General features: G+C 41.4%; 1 protein-coding gene across 2 annotated transcripts in view; it reads left to right on the plus strand.

Annotated features, from left to right (window-relative positions):
* The first annotated feature begins 1,674 nt into the window (after nucleotides 1-1,674).
* The window catches only part of TSPAN18 (tetraspanin 18), a 183,092-nt gene continuing 171,820 nt past the window's right edge, over nucleotides 1,675-12,946 (plus strand). The window contains exon 1 of one of the 2 annotated variants that reach the window (XM_032226439.1): nucleotides 1,675-1,967. The gene's annotated coding sequence lies outside the window, so the exon portion shown is untranslated. Of the gene's footprint in view, nucleotides 1,968-2,460; nucleotides 2,685-12,946 lie in introns of those variants that run through there. The other variant, XM_032226449.1, reaches the window with a different exon arrangement.

Consider the following 12,946-nt stretch of genomic DNA (forward strand, 5'->3'; position numbering starts at 1 on the left):
GGGGGCAACAGGGTTAGAATTTTGGATGCTATTTGGAACCCTGACACAAGGATCCAAACTGGGCTTACAGGTAACCACCAGCACCTTGAAGTGAACTCAGAACTAATGAAGATCTACTGGTATGCAGATTCTGAGAAGAGACACAGAAAGACATCTTAAATGAGATGTTATATCCAGCATTTCTATAGCACACGGGAAGCCCTGTTCTCCTAAACCTCTACTGCCTATCAGCAGCTGCACCCAGTGACAATGGTAATGATGAGAGAATCTATTCAGGTCCATTTCTCTGGAACAGGGTGATGGTGGTGGAAGCAAAATGTAGATGACTTCTAAGTTATCTACAAAAAGAACCCCAGATAAAGCAGTCTGCAATGTAATGAAGACTTGACTCATCGCTTTCAACATTACCAAATCAGGAAAGGGCATAACTGATAGACCTGCTGAAGCTGGCTAAAGGCACCTTTGGATACCATTTCTATCTGCCATCCACAGCTTCCAAAATCCCAGAAGAATTCCCAGATTCATTTTTTTAAAAAGACACCATTTTAATGAAGAGTCTTACCACTTACAAGATATTGTATTAACTCCCAGGTTATGTTTACAGACATTTCACTACAATTCTCGAGTCCCTAATCTTCCTCAACTGAGTAGGATTTGACAGTTCCATGTTAAATTGTGTTCTCATAGAGGCTCCGCACCTGTACTTCAATGATTGTCTGTTTCCATAATTGCATCTGCAAATTACTCTTGGCTGTCAATGTGGCAGCCTCAAGAATTGTCCCGCTGTCTTCAAAGCCTTAGGAATTGGGACAGAGATAGCAGCCTACATACTATGTTAACTCGTATATTTGTTTCTTCCCCTCTGTCCCGTCTGAATTTTCCACCCCTCAACTACCCTGAATGACGGCTGTTTAAACTTCTCTCTTACAGTCTTTATTTTTAATTTGTCCCCAACGGGAGAGGAAAGTTCAGTCCCTTAGGTTCTACTTTCCCTAATTGCCAGCTCATTTATCTAGAGAAGGACGAAAAGTTTCCTGAGGGAGATCCTTGAAGTCAAAGACCCGGAAAAGGTAGAAACCTCGCCAGAGGATGGGGGAGGGGGAAGGGGGAGGGAGGGAGGGAGGGAGAGATAGAAAGAGAGAGAGAGAGAGAGAGAGAGAGAGAGAGAGAGAGAGAGACTGACTGATGGGGAAGGACAGAAAACCAAGAAGTGGCCAAGGTATGCAAGCAATAAAAATAAAAAGATAGGGAGGGGGAGAGAAAGAAGGAGGGAGGGGGGGAGAGAAACTGGAAAGGCAGAAAACCGAGAAGGGACCAAGGTATACAAGCAATAAAAATAAAAAGAGAGGGAGAGGGAGGGGGAGAGGGAGGGAGGGAAAGTGGGCGATGGGGAAGGAAAGACAGAAAACGGATTAGGAGCCAAGGCATACAAGCAATAAAAATAAAAAAGAGGGAGAGGGAGGGAGAGGGAGAGAGAGAGAAATTGGGCGATGGGGAAGGAAAGACAGAAACCGAGAAGGGACCAAGACATGCAAGCAATAAAAAAAGGGCAGACGCTGAGATGCCAAGCAAGACGCGCCCGCTCTCTTCTTGCGCGGGACTGAAAGCCGCGAACAATGCAACGAAGGGACGGCGCAAGGGCCCGGGGGGCGGGGCGGGGCGGTGGAGCTTAGCTGCAGCTGGCGACTCCAGCTCTCTCAGGCTGCTGGGCAAAAGAGGCTCCGCGACCGCAGCCCCGCAACGCCGAGAGGCTGCCGCAGACAAGAGCTCGCCCGCGTTTCCTCGCGGCGCCTGGGGACCCGAGTTAAAACTTGAGCGCCGGCAGCAGAGGCAAGCGCCGCCTGCAACGTCTTCTAGCGGCTTCTCCTCAAAGTTGCTCCAGCCCCGCGCCTTTGGAGGAAGCTGTGCTAAAGCTGCCTGAGAGAGGGAGGTCGCGGGCGTCTGGATTGCCTTCCGCTATTCTGAGGGTAAGACAACCGGGGAAGGGGGACGGACGGACGTCTTCTCTCTCCTCGATTACTTTGCCCCTGCCGAAACCGCCTCTCGCCACCCGCCTTGGCGAACGCTGCCCTCCGCGCAGGAGTCCGACTACTTGCCCGGGTTCTGCTTGCAGCGGGCGCGCCCGGGAGTTCTCACGTGCTCCAGAGATCGCTGGGTTTCGGGTCAGTTTTTGCTCCCTCCCCCTCCCCGGAATGCGAATAAAATTAGCTTCACCCTTGAGGAGCCGAAGCTTCTCCAGTTCTTCTGAACGAGCCCATATTGATAAACGGTTGAGCCCTATCAAGCCGTAAAATCTCCCCAGGTGCTTTACCAGAGACCCAGCTATACACTATTCAGCGGCTCCCCAAAGGCGCCACCCAACCCTCATCCTGTCGCTAGAGGCTTCACTCCTCCCCTCCCCTCCGCCGCCCTTTACTAAGTTCCTCGTGATCTTTCCCACTCCCCACCAAGGGTCCGAAAGCAGGCGGGCTCTTCATTCTCCCTCCGAGGTCTTTTTCACCCTCTCTGTGTTTAAACTCGCGTTTTATGGTCGGAGTTTTAAGGGAGGCTGCCCCAGATGTGAAGTTTGGAGTTGACTCCCCCAGACACTTTATCACGACGCTCCCGTCAGTTCCCTTCTCCATCCTGAAGTTTACAAATCTATGCCGAATTCCTTCCTGATGTTCTTTTTGTAAAAGGAAAAGGTAAATGACAGCCTTCCGCCTTTCTTTCTGCGTTCCGTCGGTTGTTTTTCTTAAAGGGTCAATTGAGATTGGGTTACGGTGGTAGGTGGTGATACATCCTCCAACCACAGAAGGTTTGGGGCATTTGCAGTCGAGGTAATGGAGGCAAAGATAAATGTGTATTGCCTCGGGTTTGTGGTTTTGTTGTCTTTGAAGGTTCCTCGGGTTAGTTAAGAGATTCAGGGCTTCTTCCATCCTCTTTCCCCCTTCAAAGTTGATGTGCATGCTTTGCTTTCAGTTGTGCTTAGATTTGATAATAAAAAAGTGCTTAGAAATTCTGGGTTGTGCAAACCAAACTTAAATATTCCTTAAATACTATAGTTTTAGGGGATGTCCTCCCCTTCTGCAACAGTTTGTTTCCATATTCAATTTCCTACCCTTATTCAACAAAACCTGCATTTTAGCTTCAAAAGCTAATTTAGTAAGCTGTTGCTCTTCTCTTTTTAACTTGTATAGTTTCTACAAATGGTAATTGTAGAATTTTTCCTTTCTTCAAAGAATCACCTTTTTTTTGCAAATATTCCTATCCTTATTTTATCTATTCTCTAGCCTGGATCTCCACATTGCTAATAAGCATCACATGCCAAATGGATGTTTTAACGTTTGCTAAAGTTCAAGAAATAACTTTAGTAATTGTTCAGTAATATCTTTGTATTACCTGCAAAGAGCTAGCTACCGAGCCTGAGCGGAAAATGTGGTGAAGAACATTTGCCTATAACAATGTATTTGTGAGAAATTGTCATTTGTATTGTTCGTAGTTCTCACTCTTTCTTTCTGCTTTTAACATATGTTTGTACAGTTCATGCTTCCTAAAACCTTGAGTTTTGGAGTAGCCTTTCCCAGCTTGCTGTCCTCCAGACATTATTGGAGTATAATTCCCAGCACTCTAGCCAATTGCTGTTGGAGGCACCAGAAGGGGAAAGGTTGTTAAATGAGTATACTTATCTTTGCATTTGTCAAAGTTAGTAGAATCATAGTTCTGAACAATACTGTGATTGGTTATTTCTACAAATGAGTTTAGGAGAAAAGGCAAAGGTTACACATCTGGAAAATTCTTTATGAGATTAGCTGGACAGTGGAACAATTTATCCTGAAATTTCTAACTCTTCTCCTCGAGGCTGCATGGATATACCTCACTTAACAAACTGGTTTTAGGCATGAAGTATAGATAGGCTGGGCTGCATCATCCTCTGGGGATTTCTCTCTCAACCAGAATGTGTGCTTGGAGGGAGAAGTTTCCTGAGGATGGGCTCCGGCAGAAGTCCAAAAGGTTGAAAGACTAAACCCCTGGTCCTGGTGATTGACCCAGATTGGATCCTGCAACATTATCCTGGAACACTTATATTTGCCTTCTTTTGGTGGAGGTATGGTTTAGCAATATGGTAGCTTCTAATGTATGAAGAATTGTAGGTGGTGTTTGTGTGGTTAAAATATATACTTGTCTAAAATAATTTAAACTGATAGGGGGGCAACACTCTGTCATGTTTCTTATTATAGATGATCTTTCTGGTCAAGGACCCCAGCAGTCTATGGCAGCATGCAGATGACCTTTGCTGATACAGAAAGAACTAAATATGTTTAGATCTTGGTACCACTTGAATAAGAGACATCAGGAAATACAGGATTTGTATATTGAACTAGGTATTTGGAAAGGTATCCCATTGCATATTAGTTGGGCATAAATGATTAGTGATAGATGGTTAACCAAGCCTATCAAGGGCATTATAGATGGTGACCAACACTTTGAATTGCACATGGACATTGCCTGGCAGACAGTGCACTCATATAAGAGTGATGACACATGGGCATAAGAAGTGTTTGTTATTACTTGCACCACTGTATTTTGGACCAGATGTAATTTCCAAATAATTTTCAAGGGTAGCACCATAGAGTAGAATACACAAGCACAACCATGGGGCAAAACTGAGCTATGACAAACCTTGTCTTTCAGAAATTCAAACTTATTTCAAATTGTCAAGAGAATGCTGTGGTTGAAGAACAAACCATTGTTTGCTAAGGGATGTTTTTTGATAAATACTGTAAATGCTAAAATATTATAAAATATGGTCATGTGACTGTGGGATAATGTTGCAAATGGCTGTAAATACAGATTGGTTGCTGACCACCTGACCTGTTGTCACATGACCCATTAGCGAGCAATTGTTGGGATTTTGGAACTGACTTATAAGTTTGTGGAGGTCCGTCATACGTTGAGGATTTCCTGTAAACATGAAACATACAATTGAAAACACAGATTGTGGCTGAGGTGGGAGAATTACACAGACTGATTATCTCTCTCATGTACAGATGCAAAGGAGCAAGCAACCTTTTGGTCTCTGAGAATCAGACATGGCAATGGATGGTGAATTTGTGTATCAGAAATCTGCTAATTGTTGAATGCTCTCATGTAGACACATAATTGCGTCCCCTATATCCACATATAGGTAATGTTATTTAACGACTGCCTCAGGAAGCAGTTGCAGCTGCAGCAGTGATGAAAAAGGAACTTGCAACCAATGCCATTTAGACCTTTGTAGCATTTCTCTCAGCCACATAATCATTACAGTTTGTATGGATTGTTTTGTGTCTTACCCATTCCACCCTCTCCCAAAGAGTAGAGATTGTTTAAACAAGCCCTCTCTTCCGGAATGGGATTTTCCCAGTTGCAAAGCTCCTTAAAATGCTAACTGCAAGTTAACAAGCTCTCTGTGTGTTAAATTAGTTGATTAGAATACTCTGCCTCCTTGTAGCCCCTACCTGAAAATGGCAAGACCCTAACCAGTTTCATATTAAAGACTTCTTTACCTCCTAAGCAAGAGGCAGAGAGAGTGTTAGGCAAATAGCTAGTGCTAGCATATTCCTTTCAATGTACATTCCACATTATGTGCCTGTTTACTCTCTTGTAATCCCTTTCTCTCCAATGAAAGCAAATGCAAACATTAATTCTCTTCTTGATAATTAAGCATTGAGGTGAACATTCCAAAAGTTTGGGAAGTGAGAAAAAATGTCTGTAAGATTTATCCAGCTTCTTAGTGAGCTGAGTACTAGAAGCCTTTGCTGCCATTTGAGCTCAAATGGGCTGGGGTGATATCCTTCTGACACTAAAGCAAAGTTGAAGTAGAATTGTGAGCATGGTCACATGATATTTTACTTGGTAATTGCTTCACTTAATGACTGAGTTGTTGGTTCCAATTGTGGTTGCTAAACAAGGACTATATAAGTAGATAATTAAAATACCAACAATTACATCCTCTATCACTTTATGCCTTTTTTCTCCTACTATATTTTAGGAATATGGAGAAGTCTGCAGTTCATATAAAGCCTTGTGCAGCATGGGATTTGGTTATCTGAAATAAGTTTCTTTTCTGCCTGGCTAGCAGTCAAGATTGAATGGAGATGGATTATCAGATGTTCACTATGCAGCAACTCAAGATAGCTTTCTTGAGGCAGATGCCCCAATAATGGATTTTTCTTTTTGTCTAGCATTGGCACTGACTCTAGTTATTCTGGCATTAATTATAAATATACTTGTTCATCCAGACTTTTTGATTGACTATCTTTGTTCGGAGGATGTCAGCCCTTCATATTATGATGCCAATCTATTTATTTATTGGTAATTTTTTAAAAAGATGTTTGTGTTCTGGTAGTTCAGTCTGGAATACTTTCTGTAGAACACCCTTTCCCCAGAAGTCTGCCTGGCCCCCACTCTTCTGGAAGGCCTTGAAGAGCTGGCTGTTCCCACAATTGTTGAGAGTGGGATGAGTTCCGAGGCAAAGGTACAGTGTGGATGTGTGGGAGAGTTCTGTCCTTGGTGCCATGAGTTTTTAAACAGAGTTTTATTAGATTTTATTCCGATGGTTTGGGGGTTTCTGTTATTTTTACTGTTTGTGTGCTGCCCAGGATTGTTGTTTCAATATAGGTAGATCTCTAAGTCTAAGGGCTCAGTGGCTAACATGCTGAACTTGTTGACCAGAAAGAGCAGCAGTTCAAATCTCTAGCACCGTGTAACAGAGTGAGCTCCATCACTTGTCCCAGCTGCTGCCAACTAGCAGTTCAAAAGCATGTAAAAATGCAAGTAGAAAAATAGGGACCACTTTGGTGAGAAGGTGACAGTTCCGTGCACCTTTGGCATTTAGTCATGCCAGCCACATGACCACAGAGACATCTTTGGACCAGCAGTGGCTCTTCAGCTTTGAAATGGAGATAGCATTGCCCCCAGAGTCAGGAACAACTAGGTCATATGTGCAAGGGGAACTTTTCCCTTTTTAAGTCTTAATGAATAGCAATAGCAATAGCAGTTAGACTTATAAACGCTCATAGGGCTTTCAGCCCTCTCTAAGTGGTTTACAGAGTCAGCATATTGCCCCCACAGTCTGGGTCCTCATTTCACCCACCTCGGGAGGATGGAAGGCTGAGTCAACCTTGAGCCGGTGAGATTTGAAACCGCTGAACTGCAGATAACAGTCAGCTGAAGTGGCCTGCAGTACTGCACCCCTAACCACTGCGCCACCTCTGCTCTTAATAAATCAAAGCTACTTGTTAACTAGTTAATTTTTTGATCTACAATATCTATAAATAAATGGATGGATGCATGAATGACTGGAAGGAAAGCCTCTAATGGAGAGTTGAGTCATTTGACGTACATCTTCTCCCATCACCCATCTGCCAATCATTTTGCTGGGAAAAGCGTAGACAATTTCCGCAAATCATCTTCTCCAATGTATTGCAGTAGAAGCAGGAACATGAGAGAGGAGGCACTTTGGATGGAGGGAGCAGAACAACAGGTGGATGCTGTTCCAGTGTAGCAGGCACATTGGGATATATAGGAGGACTTTCAGGACTGTGAGCATCTCCTGGTTACCTGTATGTAATTTATACAATGAGCATAAAGTCCACCCTTTCAGATAGATAGATGAATTCACCATGTTCCTGAACATCAGATGAAGAATTCAGATCCAGTCTTGAAATGAAATTATTCTATGTTGCTGAAACCCTTTTGAACAAGGCCACTTAGTGAAAATTAAATATTTCAGAAGAGCTTGCTAGGACAGAAAAAACAATTTCAGAAATGAAAAACTTTCAGTATAGGCATAATAAATTTACCAGCACAAGATTCCCATCCTTCACTTGTTGAATCCTGATGGTGTTTTATGCGTCAAATGTAACTTCGTTACTTCACAGAAATATTGGTTGTGAAAGTAGGCCCCACTTTCTCTATTTCTTGTATGGTACACATCTTTATCCCAAGATGATGTCATGTTTGGCTTATTGTTTAGTATTACAATTTTTGGTATGAAGTAAGGGAAAAGAAAAAACAAATGAAGTATATGTTTATGAAACAGCTGACCGGTTCCAGCTTCTTGCCAGGTTCTATATGTGTGTGTGTGTTTAGTCACTGCACTGCATTTTATCTTTAGATGGAAGTAGAGAAATGAGTGGTGCAAGCTGAAAATGAAAACAGCAGACCATAATTTCAGTTCATTTGTTTTATTTTGGGTCACTTCAGTTAGGCAGTCTGATTCTATTTTTTGACACTGCATGGCAAATCTGCTTTGCTTCCATGCTGAATTATAGCTTCATTCGATCCCTGCATTTATTTTCTTATTCAACTCTTATGAGGTCAGTAAATCACAAAGAAGGATTTAGTAGTGCCTTCTGGTATAGAATGGGCTTGAATAAATAGATGGTGATAGTTGGTTTTGTATTTTGCTAGCCTGCTTCTGTCACCAAGGCTTGCCAAATCGGTGTTCTTCCGGCTTCAAAAAGAAAAAGAAAAGAAAAGCTGGCATTCTGGTTTTGTGATGGCTATCCTTCATCGACTTCTGGGCTTTTTTTATCCTGCCAGTTAATATGATTCAAGTGGGCTCTCAAGGACAGTGTTTTTCAGAATGTGGACTGGAGTTACACTAAGTAAAACCATACTGTGCTTAGATGCACTTTGGCTGACAATAGCTGTAAATTGCTCATTCCCTTGCTGACTTCACTTCATTGATCAAATCAGTTGCATTTTCTGTACTGACTACTAAATACTGAAACATTTGGATTTGCAGCATAGACTGTTTATGATAAGGTTACGGACATTATTAGTGTGAACGCGGTGTGGCTCATGGCTAAGAACCTGAGCTTGTTGATCAGAAAGGTTGGCAGTTCGGCGGTTCGAATCCCTAGCACTATGTAATGGAGTGAGCTCCTGTTACTTGTCTCAGTTTCTGTCAACTAGCAGTTCGAAAGCATGTAAAATATGCAAGTAGAAAAATAGTGACCACCTTTGGTTGGAAAGGTAACAGTGTTCTGTGCACCTTCGGTATTTAGTCATGCTGGCCAACACGACATGGAGATGTCTTTGGACAGCGCTGGCTATTTGGCTTTGAAACAGAGATGAGCACCTCCCCCTAAGTCGGGAGCAACTAGCTCATAGGTGCAAGGGGAACCTTTACCTTAAGGTTATGTAACTCAGAAATTCATACTTCATTGGATACCAGGGTAGCAACCTGTGCAATCTTTGTGTTGGCAAATTTGCATATTATTTCATTAGTACACAGAATAAAAGCTGCATATGCTTATATGTGCTCAGTTTCATGGAGCAGGAGAACGAACAGTTGCAAAAAGGGAAGACTTTTGTGTGGTGTTCTGGTTTGTGGACATTATTTTTCATCATTGCTACAATATGATGAATGACTTTCTTTCTCAGGATAAAATAGTATCAGTTATGTTATGATAGTTCTTAATTTGAAGTTATTAAAAAATGAAACATCTTCTACCCTATTCTAATTTTTGGCTCTTGGAAAGAAGAATTTTGCTAGGAAGTATTAAACACACAGATACATGCAGGCAGTTTGAAGACTGTATGTACTGATTTAGAGAATTTAAGCTGATAAATAAATAATAGAAGTGCTCCAAATATAATTCTTTATATTCAGAAAATCCATTTACTTCCCAATAAATTATAAGATTTGTATATTTAACTAGGCCCATCCTGCCACTTGTCAACTTGAAGGAAAGTGGGCAGAACCACATTTTTGGATTGAACATACTTAAAAAAGGTTTATTGATCTCTTCCGTAGCTAATAGTGAAGAGATCTACATATGGTAGATGAGTGCAGTTTCTCAAAACGTAGAGGGGGAAGGTTGAGGGAACAGATTTGACACGAAACTCTGGCCCAGCCACTGGGCTAGAGTTGGCTGCTATCTGAAGAAGAGTAATTATTTGAGAGCTAACCAGGGGCGGGCTGCTAAGGGTTTCCTTGGGTTTGGGAGAACTCGTAGCTAACATTATGGCCAGTTTGGAGAACCCCCAAATCCCACCCGTGACTGGTCCCACCCACCACACCCTGCTACTGCCACCACATCATGCCCCTCCCAGGAGTCTTAACGTGGCCTGTTTTGGATGCTAGGTAAAGTAAGGGCCCGTGCAGAGGCTCGGGGAGAGGGAAAAAAACAGGCCTCCCGGAAGGCCTCCAAGTCCGGGAGAGGCCGTTTTTGCCCTCCCAGAGACTTGAGGAAAGTTTCCGGAGCCTGGGGAAGGCGAACGCCACCCACTCACTGTTGCAGGAGGCATCTAGGCCACGCCCACCATGGCCACACCCACCAGCAACTGAGCAGAGAACCTGTTGCTGAAATGTTTTAAGTCCACCCTGGAGCTAACTACTTCTTAATATCATCTCTTTTAAATATGTACATATTTAAAACTAGAACTCTAAATAAAGAGGTTTTCAGATTTAAATAAATGTGGCTTGAAGTTGCATTACTGAGTACTTAATTCTGTTTGCACATTTTGCAGGAGAGAGAAACCAAAACCAAAACCAAGCCACTCATGGGATATTCATCTGCCTTGAATAAGCAATTAACTTGAGTAGAATTGCTCAGTTTCTTTTAGATGAACTGTTTTTCTGAGGGAGAAAGACTAACAGTCTTAATTATAAAACTTTGACTTTCAAAGGTGTAGTTTTAAAATAATTATTCAGCATAGATTGCCTGATCTGTTTTATTTACCACTAGCATTGTTACATTTTAGTTTATAGATGGCCTAATTTGCGCATACTGCTATCCAAAATGATGTTTTCACACACTGCACTAAAACTACTATGATGATTATATGGTTGTTAATCAATTTCTACTTGAAACGCTTCCTAATTACATCTAAAAGTGTATTTTCTACTTTGTGACCACATATTATTAACAATTCTTGAGTAAGTGATCCTGTTCCATTACCTACCATTTTCTGCAGCTACATTTGTTTGGGTTCATTTTTCACGACATTATATTTCTTCCTATTAAAATTAATCTCCTCTCAATAACTCCTTTCATTATGTTCTACAATGTATTTGCATAACTTCTCCTTGCTTGCTGTCTAAAGTGTACCTTCCAGATTTGATCCATATTGTTCTAGGTACCATGAGAGTACAGTTAGACATGAACCAGTTGCAAGGATGGTTGTGGACGATAGCAGTTGCTAAAATATTTCTTCCTAAAGATGATTTGTGTATTTAGAATAATTCCCCCGAGTTACTTTTCTTCCTATCCTAAGTCTGACGGAATGATCTATTATGCATGTATCCTGTCTAGTTGCTGTTTTGATTCCTAAACTTTTAATATTAACCCTCCACAACCCTTTGAAAAAAAATAGATGGCAAATTCTATTTGCTGACATCAGAGGAAATCCATTCTCCAGATGAGCCGAAATACATGTTGATAGATGGGGCAGTTATCTGAATTAGGCAATAACCAAGTCTCATGATAGCTTCAGTTGAGGGAACATCTCATAAGAGGAAGTCACATTCCATTTTTGTTTTTTATTCTGTAGTGGAATTTGGATGTTTGATTAGTGCCCCACTCTCCAGAAGGAATCAATAGGATAGAGGCCAATGGCATTATCTTTAATTATTATTATAACATTGCTGATATTAACAATGTCATCTTTATTATGCTCTTAATTTAGTGCTGGTATTCTAAACTGAAACAGTTTTTGGCTTACTCCAGCCATTGATACCACTTAGTAGTCATTGAAGGTTCTAATTTAATTTACAACTTAAGTAGGTGCTTGATGTCTTATTTATTATTTACTATTTTTTTAATGAAAATTATTTGCCATCCATCTCCTATCCAATGACTCTGGGTGGCTTACAATATCCCAGAGCTTACAATATCTTATAAGATCCTAGCCAGGGTATTGTTGTTCATTGTATTGCATGAACTGAAAAAGATGTTCTCTTTAAGCCTAAATTAAAACTGACCAAGTTTAATGTGTTGTTTAAATGCAGGAAATGACTTGAGTCTTATATTTAACTAATTCTTCCCTCTCATCAAGCAGACAGAGGAAATGGGAAAATAAATTCTTGAAAAAATCCCTGATCTTTTTTTTTTTTGCTCTAAGTTACTTTATTTAGCCCCGTCCAAAGAGTTGTCACATCCTTTCAGCAGCTGAGTCTTAAGTTAAATATCTTTTATTCTAATTGGTTGTCTGTTTCATTTCCCTACAATGATGGCTTCTGCTATGAATGGCTCGCAAATCTATGTACAAAGCATGGGATTGGAGTGACTAGCAATTGGATTGTGTTGGTTAATGTCTATGGAGAATCTCAGTAATCAGGTCATGGTTATCCTAAAGGTGCTTTCTCAAGAGGCAACTGGATTTTCTGTTGTTGTTTTTTGAAGATGTTTTGTTTCATATCCAAGAAGCTTCTTCAGCGTTCAAAGAAAAAACAACAGTTGCCCCTTGAAAAAGCACCTTTGGGATTGGGTTGGTTAGTGGCCTACATTGCCTCTCTTGGAGAAGTGAGTCTGAGCGCATGGGTAAATTGATGTAGGAAGCTCACACAGCTTGTGCTTGGCTGCTGTTGGCTTTTCTCAACTTCTGCAACAAGAGATGTAGGAAAAAGTGACAACCAGTTTGTTTGTTTGAATTGGACCAAACCAACCAGATAATTGCCCTTATCTGGGCAGTTCATAAATGTGAAGTCTTATAAAGAGCAGATTTAAATAGGAAAATGGATTTCTGCCACTTCTCAAATTCTGCCAATTTGTACTTACTGAGACAGTAAGTGTACGAACCTATCTTTGTTTTTAACCACACCATCTGCTGCTTTTGAAAAGAACAGGGAGGAAATAAGCTGTGTTAGATCCAGGCTAAAGTAGATGACTTCCCAAGATTTGGATCCTTTTGGAGGAAATGAGCAGCTTTGGATCCAGTTTATCTTAAACCCGGATCTGATTATCCTGCTGTG

This window comes from Thamnophis elegans, chromosome 1 (genome assembly GCF_009769535.1).
Source record: "Thamnophis elegans isolate rThaEle1 chromosome 1, rThaEle1.pri, whole genome shotgun sequence".
NCBI classification, from domain to species: Eukaryota; Metazoa; Chordata; class Lepidosauria; order Squamata; family Colubridae; genus Thamnophis; species Thamnophis elegans.